This window comes from Ursus americanus, chromosome 32, assembly GCF_024610735.1.
Source record: "Ursus americanus isolate L20-20 chromosome 32, mUrsAme1.1.p, whole genome shotgun sequence".
NCBI classification, from domain to species: domain Eukaryota; kingdom Metazoa; phylum Chordata; class Mammalia; order Carnivora; family Ursidae; genus Ursus; species Ursus americanus.
The window spans coordinates 25,157,992-25,171,823 of record NC_142158.1 but is presented as its reverse complement, the minus strand read 5'-3'; the positions used below and the strand labels follow the sequence as shown (position 1 = coordinate 25,171,823).

The following is a 13,832-nucleotide window of genomic DNA, read 5'->3' as shown; positions in this document are numbered from 1 at the left end:
ATGGGATGAGAATGAGGGAAGAGAGCCAGAAACAGGAAATTAGGTGTCAGGGGAACAAAGAGCACGAAGAGAAAAGTTTAGAGAAGTTACTCTGTGCTTCCACCTAGAATCTACACGTTGGGGTTTTATCACGATGGAGTCTTTTGAGATTCATCCGTCACTAGCAGTACTAAGCACACTGTCTTTAAAGGAAATCTTTGTTCTAATTCCCCCCCGGACAGGAAAAAGCTTCTGGGTTCACTCAACCCTATCTTTATCCTTTACAAAGGAAAACTATAGAGAGAATGGCTTTACTCCCAGGGGCTTCAGCAGCAACTTCTTCTTTAACTAGCTCTGTCTCACCAGACAAGTGTTCAGACTCCCTCCATTCAGCTGATGCAGCCCTCACACAACAAAAAAAGCCTGCTTAGATGCTTTTATTTTCTTTCCTTTGGGGTTCCTCAAAGTCTAGGTGCCCCAGAGAGGAATCCTTTGAAACTAGGTGACCTAAGTGATTGATAAAAGGGCTGGAACATTCCAAAAGTTCCAGTGGTTATTGCTTGTTTTCCTCGACCCCACAAGAGTGGAGACTACATGACCCAGATTCAAATCATCGGAAAGAAAGGCTTCCAATTCTACATTAAAACGCAAAGAAATGGCAGTATTTCTCACGTTAAGTTTAATGGCTGAAAGCCTCTAGCATCCATTACACATGGAGAATGCTGACAAAGCCCTTGCTCCAAAGCAGGACTGCATCCACCACATTTTAGAAAAATTAGCATTTACTTAATTTGAAGGAGTTCTAGTAAAGAATATTCAATCTCAAAATTCGATAACATTTCTCAACTTTTTACAGAATTCTATAGTTGAATTTTCTTTTTTCTTTAAGATGTTATTTATTTACTTATTTGAGTGAGAGAGTGAGGGTGCATGAATTGGGGGAGTGGAGAGAAGTAGACTCCCCACCGAGCAGGGAGCCCAACATGGGGCTCAATCCCAAGACCCTGAGATCATGACCTGAGCCAAAGGCAGATGCTTAACTGACTGAGCTACCCAGGCACCGCTATCATTGAATTTTCTAATATTTATCTCCAATCTCCTGTTTATGCTCTGGATCATAATTTCATATGTATTACAAAACTGCAGAAATTTCCCCAAGGAATATTGCTAGGCTTGGAATTAAACCGATTAGTTTTCATTCTAATGATGCACCATGTTCACCTCATGTGTATCAGGTAAGATCCATTGTTGCAAGCGACAGAATCTGGTCCTGGGTTCTTTCTTTATTTATTTACTTTAAAGATTTATTTATTTATCTGAGAGAGAGAGAGAGCAAGCACAAGTGGGGGGAAGGGCAGAGAGAGAGAGAGAGAGTGAATCGCAAGCTGACTCCTCACTGAGCACGGAGCCCAAATCAATAGTCGATCTCACAACCCTGAGATCACAACCTGAGCAGAAACCAAGAGTCGGATGCTTATCTGACTGCACCCCTGGTCCTGGGTAATTTAAATAGAAATGTATTTACTGAAAATATAATCGGTTCACAGAATCTGCAGGAGGATGGAAAATCAGCCTTAGGAAATAGACCGAAAGTCAGGGAATTTGGTAAAGACAAGAAGCAAGAAGAAACACAAGTGCCTTGTGGCAGAAATGTCCAACTGCGACACTGCCTCAGTCATTATAGACACTGACGGGGCTAGACCCTGTACCCTCACCGGTGGGCCACAGTGAGGGCTATGAATACATCTTCAATCCCTCTCTCTTTAAATCTTCTGCATCGTGGGGCACCTGGGTGGCTCAATTGGTTAGGGGTTTGCCTTCGGCTCAGGTCATGATCTAAGGGTTGTGGGATTGAGCCCCACATCCGACTCCCCGCTCAGTGGGGAGTCTGCTTCTCTCTCACCCTCTGCCCCTCCCTCTGCTTGTGCTCTGTCTCTCTCTCTCTCTCTGTGTCAAATAAATAAATAAAATCTTAAAAATAATAAAAATAAAATAAATCTGCTCCAGATTAAAATTTAGAGGCTGAAACCTCTAATTGGCCAAGGCTAGGTCATGTGCTGGTGTGTGCTGACTGCTGATTACTCCCACAAACCCTCTCCACAAGTCTACAACTGTTACCGCTGGAATACCTTCTGCTAAAAAGTCTTCTTGACAATAAAAATTTGAAACTCCAGAGAGGAGGAGAATACCTTCTTTATATCGCTACATGCCAAGAGGTAGTAGCTCAAATATTAACAGAGAACCAAACGATAATAACAGAAAAATGAAGGGAGACCATTAATATGCCTCTGCTCTGCTCTTGGCATTAATTTTGGCTGCAGTTTGCTCGCGTTTGGTTACACCACGAACTTGCGGGGCACTCACCAGCACCAACAAAGAGATTCTTCTCCCCTGTGGTTATTTCTTGATTACAGGGAAAGTCGGGGGCCTCAGAACAGGTGGCTTCCTTCAATCAGCTGAGTTCCTGAGAGATGAGAGGGGAGGCAGGTCTTGCGAGATCTGTCACCGTCTGGCAGGGGCTCAGACATCCCAAGACTTTCTGTCACTTTCTGGAAAGAAGGGGACATTTCAGAAACTACAAAGCTTTTCTCAGCTTTGATTTGGCGCGCAGCTCCCAACAGCTGTAAAAGTTGAAAAGTTGACTCTTCGGGGGTGGGGGGGGGGTCGGGGGGGGAAACAAGGTCAAGTCTGATTATAATGTGGTTTTGCTGGAGTGTATTGTTTTCAGAAGAGGGAAAAATTACTATGTATGAATATGCAGAGAGTGAAAAATGAAAAAAAGATGTTAGTTTTATTTCAAGCCAAAGAGATTCAGCCGGCAATCCCAATTACATATACGCTTCTAGGGGCAGAGGAATAACTACGTGTCTTTGAAATGCTCCAACATCATCTCCAAAAACACTGTTTTTAGTTTGTTTTAAGCTGTCATGATCTGAATAGTGAGGGGTGGCAGGGCCTAAATGCTGCACAGGTTAGTAAAACAAAGTTATTTATTTAAAAACGAGTGATCGATTTTCGCTGTGTCCTACTGATTCAGGAGCAAAGTGAAGAATTTTTCCCTTTGGACTTGTCTCCTTTTATTTATTCCCTACTATAAGGAGATTTTTTTCCCCCAAACAATCAAACATGTCTCTCTCTTCTCTAGAGATTCAAACTGGAACATTTTTTTCTCCCAAAAGCAGTGAAGCTGTATCTCTCCAAATACTTACCAGGTTTTTATGGTTCTGGTATCAATTAGCTGGAAGTGTTCACATCACTTTTGACAATAAATGCCAGCAGGAAGGTAGCTCTATTTTAATTATTTAGGATAGCAGCTCTTGACCCTCGAAGCATGTTAGAATCACCTGGAGCACTTCGACAAAATGGATGTCTGGGCCTTATTCCAGACCAGCTAAATCATCATCTCTAGACCCGGAGCCCATCCTGGTATTTTGTTTTTAAACTCGCAGCTGAATCTAATGGGAACCTGGACTAAGAACTCCTTCTGCCACTTCTTTGTGGCTGAGGATCAAATTTTGTACAAAAGGATTTCTATCAGGACACAAAGAAAGAATTAAAGCTGAGGTACTCCTGCCTCTCTCCCACAGAGGGACAGATGAGCCCGTGAGCCCAGATGTAATATAACAACAACAACAGAAGTCCCCTTACCAATCCCCACAGCTCTCGTTCTCTTTCTCCCTAATTAGTCTTTTTGATCCACAAATGGAGCCTGGAACTTTGTAGCTTCAGTATCTGATTCTCAGAGATCCTGGCTCACATGACATTGTTTGCTAGAAATGGTATTGTCCATCAGAGAATACAGGAATCCCAATGCGTATGCCCTTGCCGATTTCTGGAAACATTTTTAAAATACTTTTGAGATTCTAAGGACGAGTTCCCCACTGGTATTCATTTGATGGGCAGAGGAAATTCAGTTAACAGGAGTGTAGGGCAGGTTAGCACTGAGCCCAGCTGGGGCCCAACTCCCACAGCACAGAGCGATGGCTCTCCGATCTGACATTGTGACTCGGTACATCTGAGGAGAAACCCTAAGATGGGCATTTTTTAAATAGGAACCTCAGAAGATTCTGCAACAGATGGTGTGTAGACCACCCAGGGAAACATGGCCATAGACTATTATATGAAAAGCTTTCAAAGAAACCAGGACTATTTAGGTGGGGAAAGCTAAGCTGTCTTCAAATATTTAAAAGGTCTTCCTGTTTGGGAAAAAAAAAAAAGTTAAATAGATTTTTTTTTTAAGCCCTCTTCTTTAAGACCTCAAGAGACAGAAAAATGAAATATGGGTGAAAATGTAGAAAAACTGATTTGGCTTCAATTTAGAGAAGAATTTCATAGCAATCGAATTGGACTGCCTTGGAAAGCAGTATTTCTAGATTTATCCTAGAATGACTGCCACTTAGAAAAGATATGATCAAGGGGATTCAAGTTTGTGGTAGGTAGATGGTTCATGTCCCTTAAAATATGAATTCATTTAGAATAATAAAGCTCATCACCATTCTAAATGCTTATCTCTACAGCAGGATAAGGAAAATACAGCTGGACATTTGTGTACCGTATTAACTCAATTTCCTAAACACATCATCACATCTTGAATATTTTATGCAAAGGAATCTTGAAACCAGCTTTTGAGTTAAGAAATTCTAACCTAAACAATTAATAGGGCTGCCAAAATAAAATGTTGATCAACCATTTATAGCTTTATAGTCTAGCATCTAAACTAACCTAATCTAAGGATGGATACATAGAGGGATAGATAGGAAGACAGAGATAGAGTTAGGGAGGGGCAGAGACAGAGATTCATTCACTTCTGGCTAAGACAGACTAAGCACTCCCCACTCCATCTCTCTTTGAATGCAACTTTAAAACCTGGAAAGAAGGTGCGTGGAGTGGTTAGTTGAAGATTCTGAAGAGAATATAGCAGCAAGTGGACTGGATAAGACCAGAATTCAAAGTACCATCAAACAGACAGTTCACCAGTCTTATTCCCCTCTGGAATTTCATGGCCTGAATTCAAGATAGCTCAAGAATTAGAAGGGGTCCTTGGCACAGACAGAAATCCAGGACAAGCATTCTAGTTCTGACTCAAGTGGGGCCAAGAGGGTCTCCTAATGCTCACGAAGAGTGTGGAAGTCCCATTTAATGTCTTCTTTTTATTTTCTTCTTTTTCTTTTTCCTTTGCTCCTTTCTCTACTGCCTCAGTCAAGTGATCCTAGAGCAGTGGTGGCAATGGAAACAAGTAGATCCAGCAGGAGCCAATGACTTTGAGAAAAGAAAACCTTCCCTTCCAAATAAAGGCATTCTGGTTTCAAAATAAGGGGAGAAGGCCCAGTTACTTCCTCTTCTCCCCATTTCTCACTCCGCCCTCCCTTGACCCCAATGTGGGTGCAGCCAAGGAAAGTGTGCAGCACACCAGGATATATTAGAGCCCCAGCTTTATAGCCAGAGGACTGAAAAAGGGGAGTTAAAGGAAAGTATTGGGGGAGAGAGCAGAGAGGGAAGAGCTTGAGAAAGTAACTTCCTACGGTTGTATGTGAACTCCTGTGCTTACCTGAGCGACATGTGCAGGGATCTGCATACGAACAGCACGCACCAATGTGAGAACTAAATGACAGGACAGGCCACTCTCCCCCACCCCCCAAGTCCCAGACTGGCTGCGTGTGGGACATGCAGGACAGAGATTTGAATGGCACTGCAGAGGGATTTGAAAACCAAAGAAGCACAACCCAACGAAGTCTGGTCAAAACCTGTGATTTGAACCCTAGCAAGTTGATTGTTTCCAGAGCAAAAAAACCGACATCTCTGTAGGCTTTCAACCGGAGACAGAGATGCAAGGTAGTATTCAAAATGTTCGCAATATAACTCGAAATTTCTCAGCAGACAGAGAACCTGGAAAATCCCAACTTGCATAGGAAAAGACAATCTGAGATGATAGAGGTTTTTGGAATTATCCGACAGAAACTTTAAAGCAGTTGTATAAAATTCTCCAACAAGAAACAGCAACAGAAACACCCTTGACACAAATGGAAAGAAAGAAAATCTCAGCAAAGAAATAGAAGACATAAAGGAGAACTTAAATGAAAATTTTAGAACTGAAAAATATAAGAACTAAAATAAAAATCTTGTAGTTTGGTCTCAATGACAGAATGGAAGTGGCACAAAGAGTCAGTAAACTTGAAGACTGAAGAACAGATACTCATTTTGGAAGGAAGGAAGGAAGGAAGGAAGGAAGGAAGGAAGGAAGGAAGGAAGGAAGGAAGGAAGGAAGTTGGGAGGGAGAGAGGAGAGGGAGAGAGAAAGATTAAGAAAGGAAAGAAGAGGGGGAAGGCGAGGCAAGGGGAGGCAGAAAGGAAAAGAAAGAGAAAAAGAAAGAGAGAGAAAGAAAGAAAGAAAGAAAGAAAGAAAGAAAGAAAGAAAGAAAGAAAGAAAAAGAAAGCAAGCCCGCAGAGCATCAGGGAACTGTGGGCTAATACCAAATGGTCAAACACTTGTATCTTCATAGTGCCAGGAGAAAGACAAAAGGTGCATGGCTGGAAAACAATTTTGAAGGAATAATGGCTGAAAACTTTCCAAATTTGATGGAAGACTACCTACAAAAGATGCTGCCTGCAACCTTGAGTGGAGCAACCAGAGGACAAAGGGACAAAAAGAAATGGCGACTAGCCCAGCTCTCTTGGAACCACAGCGGCTGGAGGCCGACAGAGAAAGATACCCTGCCCTCACCTCGTTTATAGTTAGTCTCCTCTGCATTTCCGTAGGGGCAACTCCATTGCTGCCCCCGGATTGGCTGGAGCTGGCGCAGGTGGGGGGTTGGGCTGCTCACTATTTCTCAGGGTTTTAAGTTCCAGTTTCAGCTCTGCAAGCCATACTTTTTCTGGCGCTTTTTCTGATCGGGCTGTGCTACTCGCTTCCAGGGTTCTGGCTGTGTTAGGCCCAGGCCATAGGATGCTACAGCGAAAAAAAAGGAAAACTCACTCAGTATGAGAAGTCTGCTCTTCTCCAGCCCTCTTGGTACTGGGTTTACCTGGGCCCACAAGTAACTGCCCCTGGGCGCTCTCCACGTCTCATCGTGGCTGTCCATCACAGAGATAAGAACTGCTTGCTCTAGTCCTGGGACCTCATCCTTCCAGAACTGCAACAAAGGATACCAAAAAAAAAAAAAAAAAGAAAGAAAGAAAAAGAAAAAAGAGGAAGTGTTTGGGGAAAATTATGAAATATTACGAAATGTTACTTTTTGAATTTTTGGATAACATTTTCATGGATGAATGCAAAATAAGTCACTTTGGGTTTTCTGTTTATAGATTATTCAAAAGATTCTAATTCCTTTAATTACATTCCTAGTCACTTCCCCATCACCCTGCCAGTGCGTATTGAAGAACTAGAAGGATATTTTAAATGTGTCCAAGAAAATCATCTTTGAGAAAGTTACAGCGTTTGTCTCTAAATATATAGACTTTACGGATTGAACTAATCATGATTTTGAACTATTCTGCCACTGATTGCTATCATTAGTACAAATAGTGGGAAGGTGGCTATGTATTGAAACCTACAGTCTTCCATGTTAATCATACATTCTTTATTATTTATTCAGCAGATAACTTATTGAGAGCTCATCTCGTTCTGGCTTTGACAGTGGGGCAATGAACAAACTGGGTAAGGTCCTGCCTTCATCCTATCAGTGTGGATATTTGAATAAAACCCCATAGGTGAGCTGACAAGCCCAACTGTTCAGTAGTGTTGTTTTGAATATGTAGATATTTTTTCTTTATTATTCTGCAAGTAGAGTTTGCCTGTGGTGATCTTTACAGCAGGATGGAGACTGGACCAATCAGGTTTCTTTTCAAATATACTTCACATGGAAAAGTTTGGGGTCATTATACACTTCATGTTCAACTAAATAATATTAAACATAACAACGTGGTTTAGGTATGAATAACCCTGCTCACTGTGAAATTCTTACCTTGAAATATTTTGCAAATTTTTAAAATTTGGGCAAATATGTCAGCTTTACAAAAGAAAAGAAAAAAAAGCCACACCTTGAGTCCAGTCTTGTTTTTACTGATTCGTGCTTTCGAGGCTGAAGTTAATCACTATACCTTTTATTTTCTTAAGTGACTTTTTAACTTTAAGAGATTACATGACTTGATTTAGCAGTTTTATCTTTTCCCAGGTGGTTTACTAAATGTCACAGTTAACCTCAGGCCTGAAAAATAAAGCTAAATTCTTAAAGAAAATGAATTTTTGTTTCTTCATTTTATATCATTTTGGGTTAATTGAAACAAAAGGGCACTTGCTACAAATTCATTAGCTCATGAACTTGGGGGATTTTGTTCACTTAGTATTTTGTACTTTGGCTCTGTGTTAGAAGTCAGTATATTTACAGGTTGGACACTAGTCTTCAATTATCTCCTCTTCTTCTCTTTTTGCCTTCATCTTTCATGTTTTCCTCCATCATACCCATTCTGACCCACCTTTGGTCAATTATCATCTTCCAGAATGTTTTCACCTGGTACTAAGCGTATGAGCATGCCATCACTTCTCAAATATATCCAGGTGTGGTTTGCAGCCAAGTTTGACAGAGACTAAGGCAATTCTATCATCACTATCACATGCGGTGTGCGTCTGTTTCTGTGAGTCCAAGAATGCAAATAACCTTCACTTGGCAGAAACACATTCAACTCATTATAGCTGGTGGAAACTACAAAAATTTCACTGAGTTCCAAAAATCATATAACCTCTCAGTTTGTTTTGAGGCATTTTCCCCTAACATTGGTTAAATAGCTATCATTTTTAACATTTGCATTCCTCCCACCCCCCAAGGGAGGATAGTACTATTGTAATTATACTACATTCTTCTGAGGTTCCATAACGAGCTATTATTTTGCTAATGGAATATTCAAGTAGTCTGTAGTAATTTATCAAATAGTCCTAAATCCCATTTTCTCAGTGTGAATCTTTTTGTTCACAGGTAAATTGATGTGTGGGGGGTTATCAAGGCTTTTTTGTAATTCAAATTATTCATTTCACCTCCCTTCATAAAAAAAATACATTCAATCTTAGAAGAGTTTTTAGAAATATTTAGAATTAAAACTGTATGGAATTCATGTAAGTGGGGTTTTTTTGCATTTTAATTTGTTTTATTTATTTTTTTTTTTGCATTTTGATAGCTATTTTTGAAAATGCATCCAAATTGAGGGGTGCAGGCAAAAACATAATTCAGCTTCTTTCACACTACAGTCTGTTCTTTGTCTGTTTAACTGCTAGCAGGAGAGCACTATTTTAAATGAGATCCAGTGACAGGAAACCATCTCAGCTCAAGCTCTCCCACTTCCCTTCACTCTGAAAGACAAGAATTGAAACTGGTGCAGTTCTCATGGGTATGGACCCCACTCTTCAGCACAGAACTCTTAAACGTATAATGAATCGTGCACATATTGATGAATACATAAGAGCCCTTTAGCAAGAAAACTATGCCAACAGACCCAAGTTGGAAAAAGGGTTCTAAACTATTTAAACAACAGTGACAACAAAAGCAAACAAATGCAAATTACTTGTAAAATTAACGAAGCAACTGCCTTGAAGGGTGCCAGTTCTTGTCAAGATGGTAAACTGGCTTGTCCTGCTGGCTCGGGTTCCTCAAATCAACCTTCAGGTTTATTTTGTCATATTGTCACTACAGGAAAATGTCTCTGAGGAGCTAACCAAAATAACTAACAGAAGGCCCTGAGAAGGCTGAGGGCTGTCTGAAATCGCTGCATGTGGAAAGGGTCAGGGCTTGCATCCTCCTGCAAGATTTGTATCCTATGGATGTGCTCTAAACATGACCTTGGGAAGACGACGTGGAGACAAGCCTTTCAAATTTGATATTTGCCTTTCCCCTCTGTGGTCTGTGGACAACCTCACCTGCCCATTCACCAGAAGTCTGCTACCGCAGCTCAGATCACTAACGTAGCGTCTCTGAGATAATATTGAGGCAGCACAGAGGCCCTGCCCGAGTGATGAATTGTCAAAAATAGGTGAAGATTGACCAGCTGCCCTTGAACATTCACTGTCCCCCGTCCTCTGCCTTGATATTCATTCGCTGATGAATATCAGCCTAGACAGACAGCCTCCTCCCATTACTGTGTTACCATTAAAAATGAGCCATGAATCACTGACAGCATGAAACTCCAGTGAGTGACAGTTTAGTCTGGACTCCACGGGGTTCTGTGATTCCTAGACATTCTGCCCAAGGGCTTACCCCTCCTCTATTTTTAAATTCCCCACAATTCATGTAGACTGGAGCCTGACCTTTGGCCCTTGCCCCAAACACATTTCCAGAAATTCAGGATCATCTTTTCTTTTCAGGGGTCCTGCTGAAACAGAGTATCTGGTGTACCAGGAAAACAGGAAGTCACCAAAATAACTAGATGTCAAAACCTACAATTACCTAAAAGAGAAAGTACAGACCGGGCAATATATGCCATCTTGAGCAAAAATATTGGAACTGACACATTAAGAATTTAAAACAGCATGATCAATATAGAGATATTAGACAATATTAGCCATATAAAACAAGAAAAATGAACCACAACCAAGTTCCAAGTGTAAATATGATGTATAAAAATGTGGGCATTTTTCTCAGAATTAAAGAAACATGAAAGATTTTGCATTTAGAAATACAACTGAGTACCAAATAGCATTAATGAAAAACCTACACCTAGACAGAGTATAATTGAAGAATACAAAAGAGAAAATCTGAACACTACTAAATAGAAAGCAAAGGAAGGAACTAACACCCCAACTGAAAACAGCTTTAGAGGAGATATTCAAATTAGAAAAGAACACATCCAGAATATGATGGAAGAAATAGGGTGAGTAGAATGATCAAATATTGTGGTTAACAGTTATTGTTGGCAAAACCTGAGAGAGAATCTAGAGCAAACGAAGAAGTATATATACAATAACCCAGAACTGAAAGTTGACATGATTCATTTGATGCGGTAGCAAACCTGAGTAGTGAGACTGAATTAAGATATTTGTCTTGCGAAGGAAAATGTCCCTTCAGAAAATTACATTCATCACTTGTTTTGTTAGAAGAGAAATACATAAAATTCTTTTTTTAAATGTTTTTTTATTACATTATGTTAGTACCATACAGTACATCCCTGGTTTCTGATGCAAGGTTCGATGATTCATTAGTTGCATATAACACCCAGTGCACCATGCAATATGTGCCTTCCCTACTATCCATCACCAGTCTATCCCATTCCCCCACCCCCTCCCCTCTGAAGCCCTCAGTTTGTTTCTCAGAGTCCATAGTCTCCCATGCTTCACTCCCCCTTCTGATTACCCCCCTTTCTTTATCCCTTTCTTCCCTTACCAATCTTCCTAGTTCTTATGTTCCATAGATGAGAGAAATCATATGATAATTGTCTTTCTCTGCTTGACTTATTTCACTTAGCATTATCTCCTCCAGTGCCATCCATGTTGCAGCAAATGTTGAGAACTCGTTCTTCCTGATAGCTGAGTAATATTCCATTGTATATATGGACCACAGCTTCTTAATCCAGTCATCTGTTGAAGGGCATCTCGGTTCCTTCCACGATTTAGCTATTGTGGATAATGCTGCTATGAACATTGGGGTGCATATGGCCCTTCTCTTCACTACATCCGTATCTTTGGGTAAATACCCAGTAGTGCAACGGCTGGGTCATAGGGTAGCTCAATTTTTAACTTTTTAAGGGACCTCCACACTGTTTTCCAGAGTGGCTGCACCAACCTGCTTTCCTACCAACAATGTAGGAGGGATCCCCTTTCTCCACATCCTCTCCAGCAATTGCTGTTTCCTGCCTTGTTGATTTTTGCCATCCTAACTGGCGTAAGGTGGTATCTTAGTGTGGTTTTGATTTGAATTTCCCTGATGGCTAATGATTTTGAACATTTTTTCATGTGTCTGTTAGCCATTTGTATGTCTTCATTGGAAAAGTGTCTGTTCATATCTTCTGCCCATTTTTTGATTTGTTTATTTGTTTCTCGTGTATTGAGTTTGAGAAGTTCTTTGTAGATCTTGGATACCAGTCTTTTGTCTGTAGCATCATTTGCAAATATATTCTCCCATTCTGTGGGCTGCCTCTTAGTTTTTTTGATTGTTTCCTTGGCTGTGCAGAAGCTTTTTATTTTGATGAAGTCCCACATATTCATTTTATCTTTTGTTTCTCTTGCCTTTGGAGATGTGTCATGAAAAAGGTTGCTTTGGCCGATGTCGTAGAGGTTGTTGCCTATGTTGTCCTCCAGGATTTTGATGGATTCCTGTCTCACATCGAGGTCTTTCATCCATTTGGAGTTTATCTTTGTGTATGGTGTGAGAGAGTGGTCAAGTTTCATTCTTTTGCATGTAGCTGTCCAATTTTCCCAGCACCATTTATTGAAGAGACTGTCTTTTTTTCCACTGGATGTTTTTTCCTGCTTTATCAAGATTAGTTGCCCAAAGAGCCAAGGGTCCATTTCTGGGTTCTCTATTCTGTTCCATTGGTCTATGTGTCTGTTTTTGTGCCAGTACCATGCTGTGTTTGTGATCACAGCTTTGTAGTACAGCTTGAAATCTGGCATTATGATGCCCCCAGCTTTGTTTTTCCTTTTCAACAGTTCCTTGGTGATTTGGGGCCTTTTCTGGTTCCATACAAATTTAAGGACTATTTGTTCCAGGTCCTTGAAAAATGTCATCGGTATTTAAAACGTATATACCTAAATGCATATAGATGTGTGTACGTATACATAATACAACTTTAAAAATTTGCTACAAGAATATAATCATGATTACAGGTCTTTGGGGAGGACACTGCCATAATAACAACTACAACAAAATACCATGTATACATTTTAAACAGCAGAACAAATTACAATCTATCAAATAGAAAACATAAGCAAAGAAAAAAGTGTGAGGTTTACATGAAAAATAACTACTAATATAATGGCAATCATATTTATCTAGTAATTATAGTTATCTATAAAAGTGAGCTAAAAAGGAGTTAAAAGGTATAGACTCTAATAATGGATGCAGAAAACAAAGATTCAAAAATACGTTGTATAAAAGAAAAAAAAAAGATATATCAAGCAAATATGAACCAAAAGATAACTGACATAGTAATCTTATTACCTGACAAATATAATTTAATGTCAAGAAGGATGTTATCAACCCAAAAAAGAAACACCAGAACAAGATGATATATTTATCATAAGCCACATCCATCCATTTGCATACTGTCTATGGCTTCTTCCTCACAACAGTGGCACAAATGACTTGCAAACTCTAATGTACTTTCTCTATGGTCTTTCACAGAAAACGTTTATTAACTCTTGATATATATAGCTGAGTACTCCACGGAGAGAAAGAGAGTGGAGCAAAAATAATATTTTAAGAGAACCAGAAATACACAAATGACAGAACTGGTAAAGAACAACATTAAAAAAGCTATTATGTCTGTATTCCATAGGTTCAAGAAGCTAAAGGAAAGACCGCACCTGTAAAATGGAGACACAAGATAGATTTTTTAAAACACTAAATTGAATTTACACTGATAAAGACTATAATATCTGAGATGAAAAAAAAATCACTGGATGGGATTCATGGTTGATTAGACATAGCAGAAGAAGAGATTAGTGAAAATGAAGACATATCAATAAAAAGTACTTATTTTTAAAAAATGTAGAAGATTGAAGGCTAAAGAAATATGGCCACAGAATCAGTGAGCACTAGGGAAAATAAACACATGATTTGAGTTGCTAAGAGACAGAAAACCAGGAGTACAGAGAATATTTGAAGAAATAACAGGCACAGTTTTTCTGAATTTACTGAAAACCATATATCCCAAGAT

The 13,832-nt window shown here is 39.8% G+C and overlaps 1 long non-coding RNA gene across 2 annotated transcripts in view; it reads right to left on the bottom strand.

The window, feature by feature from the left end:
- LOC123791080 (uncharacterized) overlaps window positions 1-13,832 on the bottom strand; it is a 45,958-nt gene that overhangs the window by 16,797 nt on the left and 15,329 nt on the right. The window contains exons 3-4 of one of the 2 annotated variants that reach the window (XR_006779275.2): window positions 6,700-6,924; window positions 2,344-2,528 (exon numbers count right to left, since the gene is read on the bottom strand). This is a non-coding gene — a long non-coding RNA (uncharacterized LOC123791080). The remainder of the gene's footprint in view (window positions 1-2,343; window positions 2,529-6,699; window positions 6,925-13,832) is intronic. The other variant, XR_015722565.1, reaches the window with a different exon arrangement.